Source organism: Hyla sarda, unplaced genomic scaffold, assembly GCF_029499605.1.
Source record: "Hyla sarda isolate aHylSar1 unplaced genomic scaffold, aHylSar1.hap1 scaffold_771, whole genome shotgun sequence".
NCBI classification, from domain to species: Eukaryota; Metazoa; Chordata; class Amphibia; order Anura; family Hylidae; genus Hyla; species Hyla sarda.
Window position 1 is genome coordinate 92,204 of NW_026610794.1, and position 13,936 is coordinate 106,139.

The following is a 13,936-nucleotide window of genomic DNA, read 5'->3' on the forward strand; positions in this document are numbered from 1 at the left end:
AAGTACAGAGGGTTAGGCTATGCTATTGTGCACCTACCTGATGCATCAGAAGGTGCGAGCCCTTGCTAAATTCTGTGCACAGACTTTGAGATCTATACTTTAGACTGTATCTAAACCTGCTCCAACATGGACTGACATTCTGGCCTACTTTCAGCCGATGCGACTTGTCTGTCGCTGAACAGTCGCTTTTTATGTATTCAGCACCTATGTTATAATGTTGTAAAAATGCTCTAGAAGCTAAAGTCGCAGAAATGTCACACATATTTGGCCTGCAACTTTCTGTGCGACAAATTCAGACAGGAAAAATCAGTATAAATCCTTAGAAAATTATCCCCCAGTGTCTCCATCTGCTGGCGGTATTGAATAAGCATTGCTGCACTGATGGGGTATGCATTAGACGAAAAAAAAGAAGAAAAAGAAGAATAATACGCCCAGAAAAGAGGCGAAAAGGAGAAAAACGTAAAAAAACGTGAAAAAAAAGTAAGAGGAAGAGAAGGGAAAAAAAGGTGGAAATGGGTTTAAAAGTGATTTCGGCGGAGAAATATATTATATATATATATATATATATATATGTATATATACGCGCACACACACACATATATATAAACGTATTCTCCGTTGAGATATTGCAGCCGCTGCTGTGTCCAGGCCCAGGAGCCTTAGCACTGTGCTGTGATGTCACTCAATACCACTGACATCACTAGGTGTAAACAACATCTCTCCTTTGCTGTGTATGTGACTATGGAGCTGTTTGGTGATGTCGTCTATTATGGCCTTCATAGAAGCAACAGGAGATTGTTGCATCCATCTAGAACCCTCAGAACTACAGTGCTATGATGTCACTCACTTCCACAGGCCTTGCAGAGTGTAAACAACAACAACCCAGCTTTGTTGTGTATGTAACCATAGGGATTTGTGATGTCACCTAGAACCTTCACAGCAGCGACAGCTTTATGAGGAGCATCAGCACTGCTCTGCCTGAGCAGAACCATCACCGCCATAGGTTGTCAAATAACCCGGGTTTAACCCACACAGGTAAGTCCAATGGGGTGCAGGCATGTCCTCTATGCTTACAGCTTCCCGTGGGTGTTGGTTTGATACCGTTTGGGGACAGCCAAGGAGGCATCTGCAGGCAACAAAGGTAGGTGTGTGCTTGTGTGTGTGTTTCCTATGCAGATCCTAAGCCCAGTGTCACATGCAAGTAGGAGGAGTAAGAAGGGTTCCTGGCAAATCCGGGTTATGGATTGCATTTAAAAAGGCCCCGTGGGAGTGCAATGGGCCCCTGTCTTGCTGCTTAGCAATAATGGTATGGGTTTAGGTTCTGCTGTGTGTACTGGTGGTTGACTGCCCCCCAGCCCAGAGTGTGCATGGAAAATTGTCTGGCAGCCTCCCTGACAGCAAGCAGTGATAGTGCCCATGAAGGGCACCTTCTTGGGCCCGCCCCTTTCACGGTTATTGCTTCTCGGCCTTTTGGCTAAGATCAAGTATCTGTTCTTATCAGTTTAATATCTGATACGTCCCCTATCTGGGGACCATATATTAAATGGATTTTTGAGAACGGGGGCCGATTTCGAAGCTTGCTTCCGTCGCCCTATGCATTGACCCGATATGGCAGTATCTTCGGGTACAGTGCACCACCCCCTTACAGGGTTAAAAAGAAAGATTCCTACTTTCATTGCTACCTGCTTGCTGGCTAGCCAGCTAGCCAGCCCTGTGGGCCTTGCTGCTGCTGCAGCCAAAAAACAAAAGGTGGTGCTGCTGCTGCTTCTGCTGCTTCTGCTTCTGCTTGTGTCTGGCCGCTGTTGGAGCGTCCAGGCACAGGACTTCTGCTGCTGCTGACTAAATGGCCTCCTTAATTGGATCATTTGAGTAGCCAGCACACCTGTGCAGGTAGGGCATGACATGATAGGCAGCTGCCTTGATAGCGGGTGGGTGCTGAATGTTCCTAATTGACAAAATAAGATTAATGCTTATGAAGAAATATAAAATCTCATCCCTTCCCCAATATCGCGCCACACCCCTACCCCTTAATTCCCTGGTTGAACTTGATGGACATATGTCTTTTTTCGACCGTACTAACTATGTAACTATGTAACATAACATGGGGGGGGGGGGGGGGTCTCCTGGCTGTTCACACAGGTGTGTCATTGCTGTACATTGACCATGCATTGCTTCTGTGGTATTGCAAAGGCAAAGACAAATGCTTCCAGCCATCCATTGCACTAATGGATTGGTCATCAGCTGGCTGTCTATGTCCCGCATCAATATAGACCAAAGTACAGAGGGTTAGGCTATGCTATTGTGCACCTACCTGATGCATCAGAAGGTGCGAGGCCCTTGCTAAATTCTGTGCACAGACTTTGAGATCTATACTTTAGACTGTATCTAAACCTGCTCCAACATGGACTGACATTCTGGCCTACTTTCAGCCGATGCGACTTGTCTGTCGCTGAACAGTCGCTTTTTATGTATTCAGCACCTATGTATAATGTTGTAAAAATGCTCTAGAAGCTAAAGTCGCAGAAATGTCACACATATTTGGCCTGCAACTTTCTGTGCGACAAATTCAGACAGGAAAAATCAGTATAAATCCTTAGAAAATTATCCCCCAGTGTCTCCATCTGCTGGCGGTATTGAATAAGCATTGCTGCACTGATGGGGTATGCATTAGACGAAAAAAAAGAAGAAAAAGAAGAATAATACGCCCAGAAAAGAGGCGAAAAGGAGAAAAACGTAAAAAAACGTGAAAAAAAAGTAAGAGGAAGAGAAGGGAAAAAAAGGTGGAAATGGGTTTAAAAGTGATTTCGGCGGAGAAATATATATATATATATATATATATATATATATATATATATACGCGCACACACACACACATATATATAAACGTATTCTCCGTTGAGATATTGCAGCCGCTGCTGTGTCCAGGCCCAGGAGCCTTAGCACTGTGCTGTGATGTCACTCAATACCACTGACATCACTAGGTGTAAACAACATCTCTCCTTTGCTGTGTATGTGACTATGGAGCTGTTTGGTGATGTCGTCTATTATGGCCTTCATAGAAGCAACAGGAGATTGTTGCATCCATCTAGAACCCTCAGAACTACAGTGCTATGATGTCACTCACTTCCACAGGCCTTGCAGAGTGTAAACAACAACAACCCAGCTTTGTTGTGTATGTAACCATAGGGATTTGTGATGTCACCTAGAACCTTCACAGCAGCGACAGCTTTATGAGGAGCATCAGCACTGCACTGCCTGAGCAGAACCATCACCGCCATAGGTTGTCAAATAACCCGGGTTTAACCCACACAGGTAAGTCCAATGGGGTGCAGGCATGTCCTCTATGCTTACAGCTTCCCGTGGGTGTTGGTTTGATACCGTTTGGGGACAGCCAAGGAGGCATCTGCAGGCAACAAAGGTAGGTGTGTGCTTGTGTGTGTGTTTCCTATGCAGATCCTAAGCCCAGTGTCACATGCAAGTAGGAGGAGTAAGAAGGGTTCCTGGCAAATCCGGGTTATGGATTGCATTTAAAAAGGCCCCGTGGGAGTGCAATGGGCCCCTGTCTTGCTGCTTAGCAATAATGGTATGGGTTTAGGTTCTGCTGTGTGTACTGGTGGTTGACTGCCCCCCAGCCCAGAGTGTGCATGGAAAATTGTCTGGCAGCCTCCCTGACAGCAAGCAGTGATAGTGCCCATGAAGGGCACCTTGTTGGGCCCGCCCCTTTCACGGTTATTGCTTCTCGGCCTTTTGGCTAAGATCAAGTGTAGTATCTGTTCTTATCAGTTTAATATCTGATACGTCCCCTATCTGGGGACCATATATTAAATGGATTTTTGAGAACGGGGGCCGATTTCGAAGCTTGCTTCCGTCGCCCTATGCATTGACCCGATATGGCAGTATCTTCGGGTACAGTGCACCACCCCCTTACAGGGTTAAAAAGAAAGATTCCTACTTTCATTGCTACCTGCTTGCTGGCTAGCCAGCTAGCCAGCCCTGTGGGCCTTGCTGCTGCTGCAGCCAAAAAACAAAAGGTGGTGCTGCTGCTGCTTCTGCTGCTTCTGCTTCTGCTTGTGTCTGGCCGCTGTTGGAGCGTCCAGGCACAGGACTTCTGCTGCTGCTGACTAAATGGCCTCCTTAATTGGATCATTTGAGTAGCCAGCACACCTGTGCAGGTAGGGCATGACATGATAGGCAGCTGCCTTGATAGCGGGTGGGTGCTGAATGTTCCTAATTGACAAAATAAGATTAATGCTTATGAAGAAATATAAAATCTCATCCCTTCCCCAATATCGCGCCACACCCCTACCCCTTAATTCCCTGGTTGAACTTGATGGACATATGTCTTTTTTCGACCGTACTAACTATGTAACTATGTAACATAACATGGGGGGGGGGGGGGTCTCCTGGCTGTTCACACAGGTGTGTCATTGCTGTACATTGACCATGCATTGCTTCTGTGGTATTGCAAAGGCAAAGACAAATGCTTCCAGCCATCCATTGCACTAATGGATTGGTCATCAGCTGGCTGTCTATGTCCCGCATCAATATAGACCAAAGTACAGAGGGTTAGGCTATGCTATTGTGCACCTACCTGATGCATCAGAAGGTGCGAGGCCCTTGCTAAATTCTGTGCACAGACTTTGAGATCTATACTTTAGACTGTATCTAAACCTGCTCCAACATGGACTGACATTCTGGCCTACTTTCAGCCGATGCGACTTGTCTGTCGCTGAACAGTCGCTTTTTATGTATTCAGCACCTATGTATAATGTTGTAAAAATGCTCTAGAAGCTAAAGTCGCAGAAATGTCACACATATTTGGCCTGCAACTTTCTGTGCGACAAATTCAGACAGGAAAAATCAGTATAAATCCTTAGAAAATTATCCCCCAGTGTCTCCATCTGCTGGCGGTATTGAATAAGCATTGCTGCACTGATGGGGTATGCATTAGACGAAAAAAAAGAAGAAAAAGAAGAATAATACGCCCAGAAAAGAGGCGAAAAGGAGAAAAACGTAAAAAAACGTGAAAAAAAAGTAAGAGGAAGAGAAGGGAAAAAAAGGTGGAAATGGGTTTAAAAGTGATTTCGGCGGAGAAATATATATATATATATATATATATATATATATATATATATATATATATATATATATATACGCGCACACACACATATATATAAACGTATTCTCCGTTGAGATATTGCAGCCGCTGCTGTGTCCAGGCCCAGGAGCCTTAGCACTGTGCTGTGATGTCACTCAATACCACTGACATCACTAGGTGTAAACAACATCTCTCCTTTGCTGTGTATGTGACTATGGAGCTGTTTGGTGATGTCGTCTATTATGGCCTTCATAGAAGCAACAGGAGATTGTTGCATCCATCTAGAACCCTCAGAACTACAGTGCTATGATGTCACTCACTTCCACAGGCCTTGCAGAGTGTAAACAACAACAACCCAGCTTTGTTGTGTATGTAACCATAGGGATTTGTGATGTCACCTAGAACCTTCACAGCAGCGACAGCTTTATGAGGAGCATCAGCACTGCTCTGCCTGAGCAGAACCATCACCGCCATAGGTTGTCAAATAACCCGGGTTTAACCCACACAGGTAAGTCCAATGGGGTGCAGGCATGTCCTCTATGCTTACAGCTTCCCGTGGGTGTTGGTTTGATACCGTTTGGGGACAGCCAAGGAGGCATCTGCAGGCAACAAAGGTAGGTGTGTGCTTGTGTGTGTGTTTCCTATGCAGATCCTAAGCCCAGTGTCACATGCAAGTAGGAGGAGTAAGAAGGGTTCCTGGCAAATCCGGGTTATGGATTGCATTTAAAAAGGCCCCGTGGGAGTGCAATGGGCCCCTGTCTTGCTGCTTAGCAATAATGGTATGGGTTTAGGTTCTGCTGTGTGTACTGGTGGTTGACTGCCCCCCAGCCCAGAGTGTGCATGGAAAATTGTCTGGCAGCCTCCCTGACAGCAAGCAGTGATAGTGCCCATGAAGGGCACCTTGTTGGGCCCGCCCCTTTCACGGTTATCGCTTCTCGGCCTTTTGGCTAAGATCAAGTGTAGTATCTGTTCTTATCAGTTTAATATCTGATACGTCCCCTATCTGGGGACCATATATTAAATGGATTTTTGAGAACGGGGGCCGATTTCGAAGCTTGCTTCCGTCGCCCTATGCATTGACCCGATATGGCAGTATCTTCGGGTACAGTGCACCACCCCCTTACAGGGTTAAAAAGAAAGATTCCTACTTTCATTGCTACCTGCTTGCTGGCTAGCCAGCTAGCCAGCCCTGTGGGCCTTGCTGCTGCTGCAGCCAAAAAACAAAAGGTGGTGCTGCTGCTGCTTCTGCTGCTTCTGCTTCTGCTTGTGTCTGGCCGCTGTTGGAGCGTCCAGGCACAGGACTTCTGCTGCTGCTGACTAAATGGCCTCCTTAATTGGATCATTTGAGTAGCCAGCACACCTGTGCAGGTAGGGCATGACATGATAGGCAGCTGCCTTGATAGCGGGTGGGTGCTGAATGTTCCTAATTGACAAAATAAGATTAATGCTTATGAAGAAATATAAAATCTCATCCCTTCCCCAATATCGCGCCACACCCCTACCCCTTAATTCCCTGGTTGAACTTGATGGACATATGTCTTTTTTCGACCGTACTAACTATGTAACTATGTAACATAACATGGGGGGGGGGGGGGGGGGGGTGTCTCCTGGCTGTTCACACAGGTGTGTCATTGCTGTACATTGACCATGCATTGCTTCTGTGGTATTGCAAAGGCAAAGACAAATGCTTCCAGCCATCCATTGCACTAATGGATTGGTCATCAGCTGGCTGTCTATGTCCCGCATCAATATAGACCAAAGTACAGAGGGTTAGGCTATGCTATTGTGCACCTACCTGATGCATCAGAAGGTGCGAGGCCCTTGCTAAATTCTGTGCACAGACTTTGAGATCTATACTTTAGACTGTATCTAAACCTGCTCCAACATGGACTGACATTCTGGCCTACTTTCAGCCGATGCGACTTGTCTGTCGCTGAACAGTCGCTTTTTATGTATTCAGCACCTATGTATAATGTTGTAAAAATGCTCTAGAAGCTAAAGTCGCAGAAATGTCACACATATTTGGCCTGCAACTTTCTGTGCGACAAATTCAGACAGGAAAAATCAGTATAAATCCTTAGAAAATTATCCCCCAGTGTCTCCATCTGCTGGCGGTATTGAATAAGCATTGCTGCACTGATGGGGTATGCATTAGACGAAAAAAAAGAAGAAAAAGAAGAATAATACGCCCAGAAAAGAGGCGAAAAGGAGAAAAACGTAAAAAAACGTGAAAAAAAAGTAAGAGGAAGAGAAGGGAAAAAAAGGTGGAAATGGGTTTAAAAGTGATTTCGGCGGAGAAATATATATATATATATATATATATATATATATATATATATATATATACGCGCACACACACACATATATATAAACGTATTCTCCGTTGAGATATTGCAGCCGCTGCTGTGTCCAGGCCCAGGAGCCTTAGCACTGTGCTGTGATGTCACTCAATACCACTGACATCACTAGGTGTAAACAACATCTCTCCTTTGCTGTGTATGTGACTATGGAGCTGTTTGGTGATGTCGTCTATTATGGCCTTCATAGAAGCAACAGGAGATTGTTGCATCCATCTAGAACCCTCAGAACTACAGTGCTATGATGTCACTCACTTCCACAGGCCTTGCAGAGTGTAAACAACAACAACCCAGCTTTGTTGTGTATGTAACCATAGGGATTTGTGATGTCACCTAGAACCTTCACAGCAGCGACAGCTTTATGAGGAGCATCAGCACTGCTCTGCCTGAGCAGAACCATCACCGCCATAGGTTGTCAAATAACCCGGGTTTAACCCACACAGGTAAGTCCAATGGGGTGCAGGCATGTCCTCTATGCTTACAGCTTCCCGTGGGTGTTGGTTTGATACCGTTTGGGGACAGCCAAGGAGGCATCTGCAGGCAACAAAGGTAGGTGTGTGCTTGTGTGTGTGTTTCCTATGCAGATCCTAAGCCCAGTGTCACATGCAAGTAGGAGGAGTAAGAAGGGTTCCTGGCAAATCCGGGTTATGGATTGCATTTAAAAAGGCCCCGTGGGAGTGCAATGGGCCCCTGTCTTGCTGCTTAGCAATAATGGTATGGGTTTAGGTTCTGCTGTGTGTACTGGTGGTTGACTGCCCCCCAGCCCAGAGTGTGCATGGAAAATTGTCTGGCAGCCTCCCTGACAGCAAGCAGTGATAGTGCCCATGAAGGGCACCTTGTTGGGCCCGCCCCTTTCACGGTTATCGCTTCTCGGCCTTTTGGCTAAGATCAAGTGTAGTATCTGCATTTGGTCTGGTCGGAAGGTGTCTGTGGTACCCCGCTTCTCGGCCTTGGGGGATTGTCTCTCCTTACGGAGGGACTTCACCCCCTTGCTGCTATTGGGGAGCGGGCTTAGTCCACAGACAACGGGTTGCGATCCCCCTGTCTCTGGGACCTTGTGTCTCAGAAGGCATTTTCGGCACGTTGAGCGTTACCTGTAGCTTCGGAAGCACCTAGGGTACCCCCGACCTCTGCCTTGGGTAAGGGTTCCGCTTTTATAGCGGGATTCCAAGCCCCTGCTGCTATTGGGGAAGGGGCTTAGTCCCTGGGTGTGGAAGATGCCGTTCTCCTGGGCTTTCCCCTCTGGGGAAATGTCGATGCGAAATACCATCCGCATAGAGGTGTCGGAGAGCCATCGTCAGTTGAAGAACCTCCGCTTCATTGCGGAGGTGATTCTTCTTGACTACTTCCGCCTCAATAGGGAGGACATCCTGTGTCTAAATGACCAGGAAAGCCGTGGCCTGTATACCGTCACCTTCACGGCCACGGCGTGTTGCGATAACATCTATGCAACCTTGTCTGGTGCGGACCAGAGGGACGATCGACTCGACGGTCTTTCGTTCCAGTTCCTCTATGGTGAGGAACATATACCGTTGGTGGTGGCTATGCACAGCCCTCATGTGACCACGGAGGATATAGCCACTTTTCTTCGGCGATACTGCGAAGAGGTGCGATTCGCAAACAAAATCTTGAACTCCGTGCGGTTCTGGAACGGCAAGAGGAAGTTCTGGGTCAAGCTCCGTAAGGATCCCGGTGGTATTGGGGGTCTTTGCCATCCGCCCCCAAATTTTGCCATCGGGAGAGTTCGGGGCTTCCTGTTCTATCCTCAAATGCCTATGTATTGCCGAAATTGCTTGAGGTTTGGCCACACCCAGGAGACCTGCGGCGCGGAGCGTGTGATTCGCTGCAATAGGTGTGGCCAAGAAGGTCACATAGCCTCAAGATGTAGCCATACGATAAGGTGTAACCTCTGCGGAGAGGAAAATCATGATTTTAATTCCTGTCCCCATAAAGCAAAAACTACGATGGGTGGGTCAAGGCTGGGCCCACCCAAAGAGGGGACAGGACAAAAGACGTCCTTTTTTAAGATGCCCAAACCCCAGAAGGCAGGTACTGATGGGTCCAGGCCCAAGACCTCTGGTGCTCCATCGGGGGGCCCACCGGTGGTAGTGCTAGGGGGAGGCCATGGGGATTCCACGAAGCCCGGGCGGGGTGATCGAGTTTACTGCCCGGGAAATTGAAAGACGTTCGATCGACTTCCTACCTGGCTCAAGAGCCCGCCGAAACTTCTGAAGGGGGGCTCACCTGTGGCGGGGTGGCAGCCGACGGGGCCTCGGTGGGGGCAAAAGGTGGACCCAAAATTACAGCATAAGCCAGGTACTGGCTTGGCCCAGGGTCGCCCTGCTTCCGGACGAAGAGGCCCCCGGTGAAAGCCCGCCGGAAGGGGAGCCAGGTGGCCAGGTCTGAGCCCGGTCCTGTTACTCCGCCTATACAGGACAGGGCCAAGAAGACAAGTGGCGCCAAACCAGGGTTTGCTTGCCCCCGCCAGCAGTGGACCCGGTGGGTAAAACTGGCCATCGTCGATCGATGGGGGAAGTTGGAGCAACAGTCCTCAGCAACGCTTGCTGGGGAACAAGCGATGAAAACTTCCCAAGGTAGCGGCAAAGGTTCCGGAAAAGAGGCCTCACAGGCCCCTGTGCAGCAGTTCCAGTCGTCAAAAGATGAAAGAAGACGCAGATCCATCAGCCGGGGGCCAGAGATTACATCGAGTGAGAGCAACACAGAGGATATGGACAGCAGTATGACATTTAAAAGACAAAGAGAAGAAGAAGAGGAAGACATTCAAAGGAAAGCGGCGTGCCGTAGTTCGGACACGAGAGCGAGCTCAGGGTCGGGGCATCATCGATCTCAAGCTCCGACCCTCAGAACATCAAGGAGCTGATGACCCCGCAGGCGGGGGGATGACGGTACGCAGCTTATTATTGACTTTGATTCTCCAAGCACGGACTCTCCATAAACTATGCCTATCCCTGTAAAAATTGCCTCACTCAATGTGAGGTCCTTAAAGAGCCCTGATCGCAGGGCTGCTTTATTTTCTTATCTAGAGACATGTGACTTTGACCTTTGCCTGCTACAAGAATGTGGAATCCCTAGTAAAATGGACTATAAAGACTTAAAAGAAGACTGGAAGCTGGGCCCATCCATATGGTCCGGTGCAAATGACTGTCGTTCTGTGGGTGTTGGGCTGCTCTGCCGAGGCCAGTCCTTTTCTATTCATACAGTAACTGAGATTGTGCCTGGCAGAGCTCTTTTAATTCATCTATATTTTAATGGACTTTTAATTCGTGTTTTAAATGTGTATGCCCCTCCTGATAAACAGGAGCGGGCAGAACTATTTTGAAATTTTACCACTGTTTTGTGTTGGGTCTTCCCCCCTGCTGGTGGGAGGTGATTTTAACTGCATACGTGATGGGGAACACCGGCAGGGGTGGGGATATTAATCGTAAAGACCGCACTTCTTACCTGCTTAAAAATTTTATTGATGATTTTAACTTGAAAGATTGCTGGAAGGATCTCTTGCCGGAGGACCCGGGCGCCACATGGTCCAATGGAAGAGTGAGCTCCAGAATCGATTTTATTTTTTTCCTCTAGAGCTTTTAAACCCCTGAAATGCACGCTCGAGCAGAATATCTTCTCTGATCATAAGCTCCTCTTGGTGGTCCTGGAGCTAGAGGGGGGAGCAAAAAGCAAAAAGGGGCCTCTGGAGATTAAACACCACACTCCTAGAGGACCCTGAGATAAAAGAGGAGTTTGTGCGGACCTAACCTACCAATGCTGGCAATCACAAAGAAAACCCCACGAGCCTATGCTGCACTGGTGGGAGGGGCACCAAATCTAAAATCAGATTTTTTTTTATCAAAGCAGGTAAGAAGAAGGCAAAAATGGAAAAAACAGTGGTTTTATGTTCTTAACATGCGTTTAAATGTACTTTTTAAATTGAAAGAAGCTGGTATGGATGTAGAAAAATGATATTTTAAACCTTAAAACTGAAATAAAACATGCCATAGAAAAGAAAGGGAAACAAATCATTTTTAACTCACATGTGCAGCACCTGGAGGAGGGCGAGAAATGTTCCCGTTTCTTTTTTTAAAAAAGTGATGAATAGGAGGGATATCATCCAAAACCTTGAGGGTGAATCCACTCCAAAAGGCATGTTAGATGCAGTTTTTAACTTCTACCAGCTTCTTTTTAATAAGAAAGATCTTAATCCATCCTTTTTAGAACATGTTCTTAATTCCCTTGATTTTAAGCTAGATGTTTTTAGACCAGGAGGGTTTTATCCCGTGATCTTAACTTAGATGAACTTTTATTTGTTTTTAAAAGTTTTTCTAGTGGGAAGGCCCCTGGGGAAGATGGTTTACCCATCGAATTTTATTTAGCTTTTTGGGATATTTTAAAGGATGATATGGTTTTATTGTATAAAGAAACTTTTATTGTTAATGAACTTCCCCCTTCCTGGAGGAGGGGGATTGTATCATTACTTTTTAAAAAGGGTGAAAAGGATATGCTAAAAAAATTGGCGCCCCCATCACACTTTTAAATGTCGATTATAAAGTTTTAGCCAAGTTATTAGCTGTCCGTTTTAAACCTTTTATTCATAAATTAATTCACCCAAATCAGGTTTGTGGGGTACCTGGAAGGTCTATAGCTGAATCCCTAAATATTTTAAGAGATGTTTTATGGTATTTTAAGGATAGAAATCAAACTGTAGCAATTTTATCCTTAGACTTTGAAAAAAGCCTTTGATAGGGTCTCCCATGAATACCTGTTTTTAGTTCTTAAAAAGATGGCAGTGCCTGAAACGATTTTAAGCCGAATCATGCTTTTTATACCGATATCCTGTTTTAGTCAAGTCTCTGTTAATGGCTTTTTAACCAGCGGTGTTCCTCTTTTATCAGGTGTCAAACAGGGCTGCCCCCTGTCCCCACTCCTTTTTATTTGCGCAATCGAACCACTGATGGCCCTCCTCAGAAAAGACCGGGTAGTAAGAGGCGTACCGATACCTGGTGGAGGAGGGACCCATCTAAAGGGTGTTGGGGTACATGGATGATGTCACCATACTGTGCCCGGACTCTCCATCCATGAGGGGGGGCATTGAGGAACACCAGCTATTTCTGCGAGGTCTCTGGTTTTATGCTAAACACAGATAAATGTGACTGTTTTTTATATTGGCTCCTGGGATTCATCCATCACCCCAGGAGTCACAATGCAACAGGATCAAATTAAAGTTTTAGGTATTGTTTTTAACCAGGTCAATGATGGGAGCCCTAACTGGGATTCAGCTATAGCTAAGATGGAGAAGAAGATTTTAATGTGGAATCTTAGAAACCTTACCATGGAGGGGAAGATTTTAATAATAAAGATGGTTTTACTCCCTATTATGCTATACATTGCCATGGTATTTCCTCCATCTATTTTATACATTAAAAAAGTAACTAGAATTGTTTTTTACTTTTTTATGGGGTTCAAAAATGGAGAAATTAAAGCGTGATTTTATGTACAAAAGTAAAGATAATGGCGGGAAAGATGTTCCTAACCTTTTTACTTTCTTTTACATAAAGTATTTCTGTTTCTGTTTTAAAATTATTAAATCCGATGGCATTTTTAGCTGCTTTTTAAGGTACGCTGCGGGCATGGTTTTTTAAAAGATGGTTGCGCATCCCTCTGAACGCTCCGGGTGCTTCTGTGTCCCCCCAAAACATTATGTGGTGTTGGAAAAGACAGTCAGGCTCCTAGGTCTCCAAGATTTGGAGCCTGACATACTGGGGGACCAGAGAAAGGTATCAAAGGTCCTCAGGCGGAGTGAGGTTACCCTGGCAGTGTCCCAATTTCACACAGGCAAGATCCAAAAAGGTATGGCGGAACGTGTACGGGAAGTTTCTGGCGAATGTACACAGGGATCTTGCCTGGGCAATCGTCCACCAGTGCCTCCCTACTCGTGAGTTCCAGCACAGGCGAGGACTGGGTGGCGAGAGCCAAGTGCCCGAGAGATGGCTGCGGAAGTGGACGAAACGGGTGCTGCACATATTTTGGAACTGCCCTTTTGCACGGGAGCTTTGGAGGAAGGTAGGCCCACTTTTGAAGTGGGCCTGCGGCCTAAAAGATTTTAATCACGAATGTGTCTTTTACGGTCTTTTTAACTGCCCCAATTTTAAACAGCAGATGATCTGCTGGATGATTATTAATTGTTTTAAAAATGCCATCTGGAAAGTTAGGAACATCTTACTTTTTTAAACATGATTTTATTGATGTTAAAAACTGTATAAAAGCTGGCCCTGAGTGAGATGTACATCTATTACCTAAGAGACAAGAAAACAGTTGGGGGCCAGCGAAGGCAGCATCCATGTGGTGTCTGCCTCTATGGAACGAAATAACAATATAATCAGTTTTTATGACATTTGTATAATGTTTTATCCTGCCATTTTTATTTTTTTCTCCTTTTATAACTGGTTTTATTATTTGTATTTTAAAACTTTTGTGA

At 46.0% G+C, this 13,936-nt stretch overlaps 3 non-coding genes and 1 pseudogene across 3 annotated transcripts; all 4 read left to right on the forward strand.

Moving 5' to 3' along the window:
• The first annotated feature begins 1,454 nt into the window (after positions 1 to 1,454).
• Positions 1,455 to 1,640, forward strand: LOC130346043 (U2 spliceosomal RNA). The gene has a single exon (XR_008884426.1). It is a non-coding gene; the product is annotated as a U2 spliceosomal RNA (small nuclear RNA).
• Positions 1,641 to 3,731: 2,091 nt separating this feature from the next.
• LOC130346035 (U2 spliceosomal RNA) lies at positions 3,732 to 3,922 on the forward strand. The gene has a single exon (XR_008884419.1). It is a non-coding gene; the product is annotated as a U2 spliceosomal RNA (small nuclear RNA).
• A 2,103-nt stretch (positions 3,923 to 6,025) lies between these two features.
• LOC130346016 (U2 spliceosomal RNA) lies at positions 6,026 to 6,216 on the forward strand. Its single transcript, XR_008884401.1, has one exon. It is a non-coding gene; the product is annotated as a U2 spliceosomal RNA (small nuclear RNA).
• A 2,101-nt stretch (positions 6,217 to 8,317) lies between these two features.
• Positions 8,318 to 8,533, forward strand: LOC130346058 (U2 spliceosomal RNA; annotated as a pseudogene).
• The last annotated feature ends 5,403 nt before the right edge of the window (positions 8,534 to 13,936 follow it).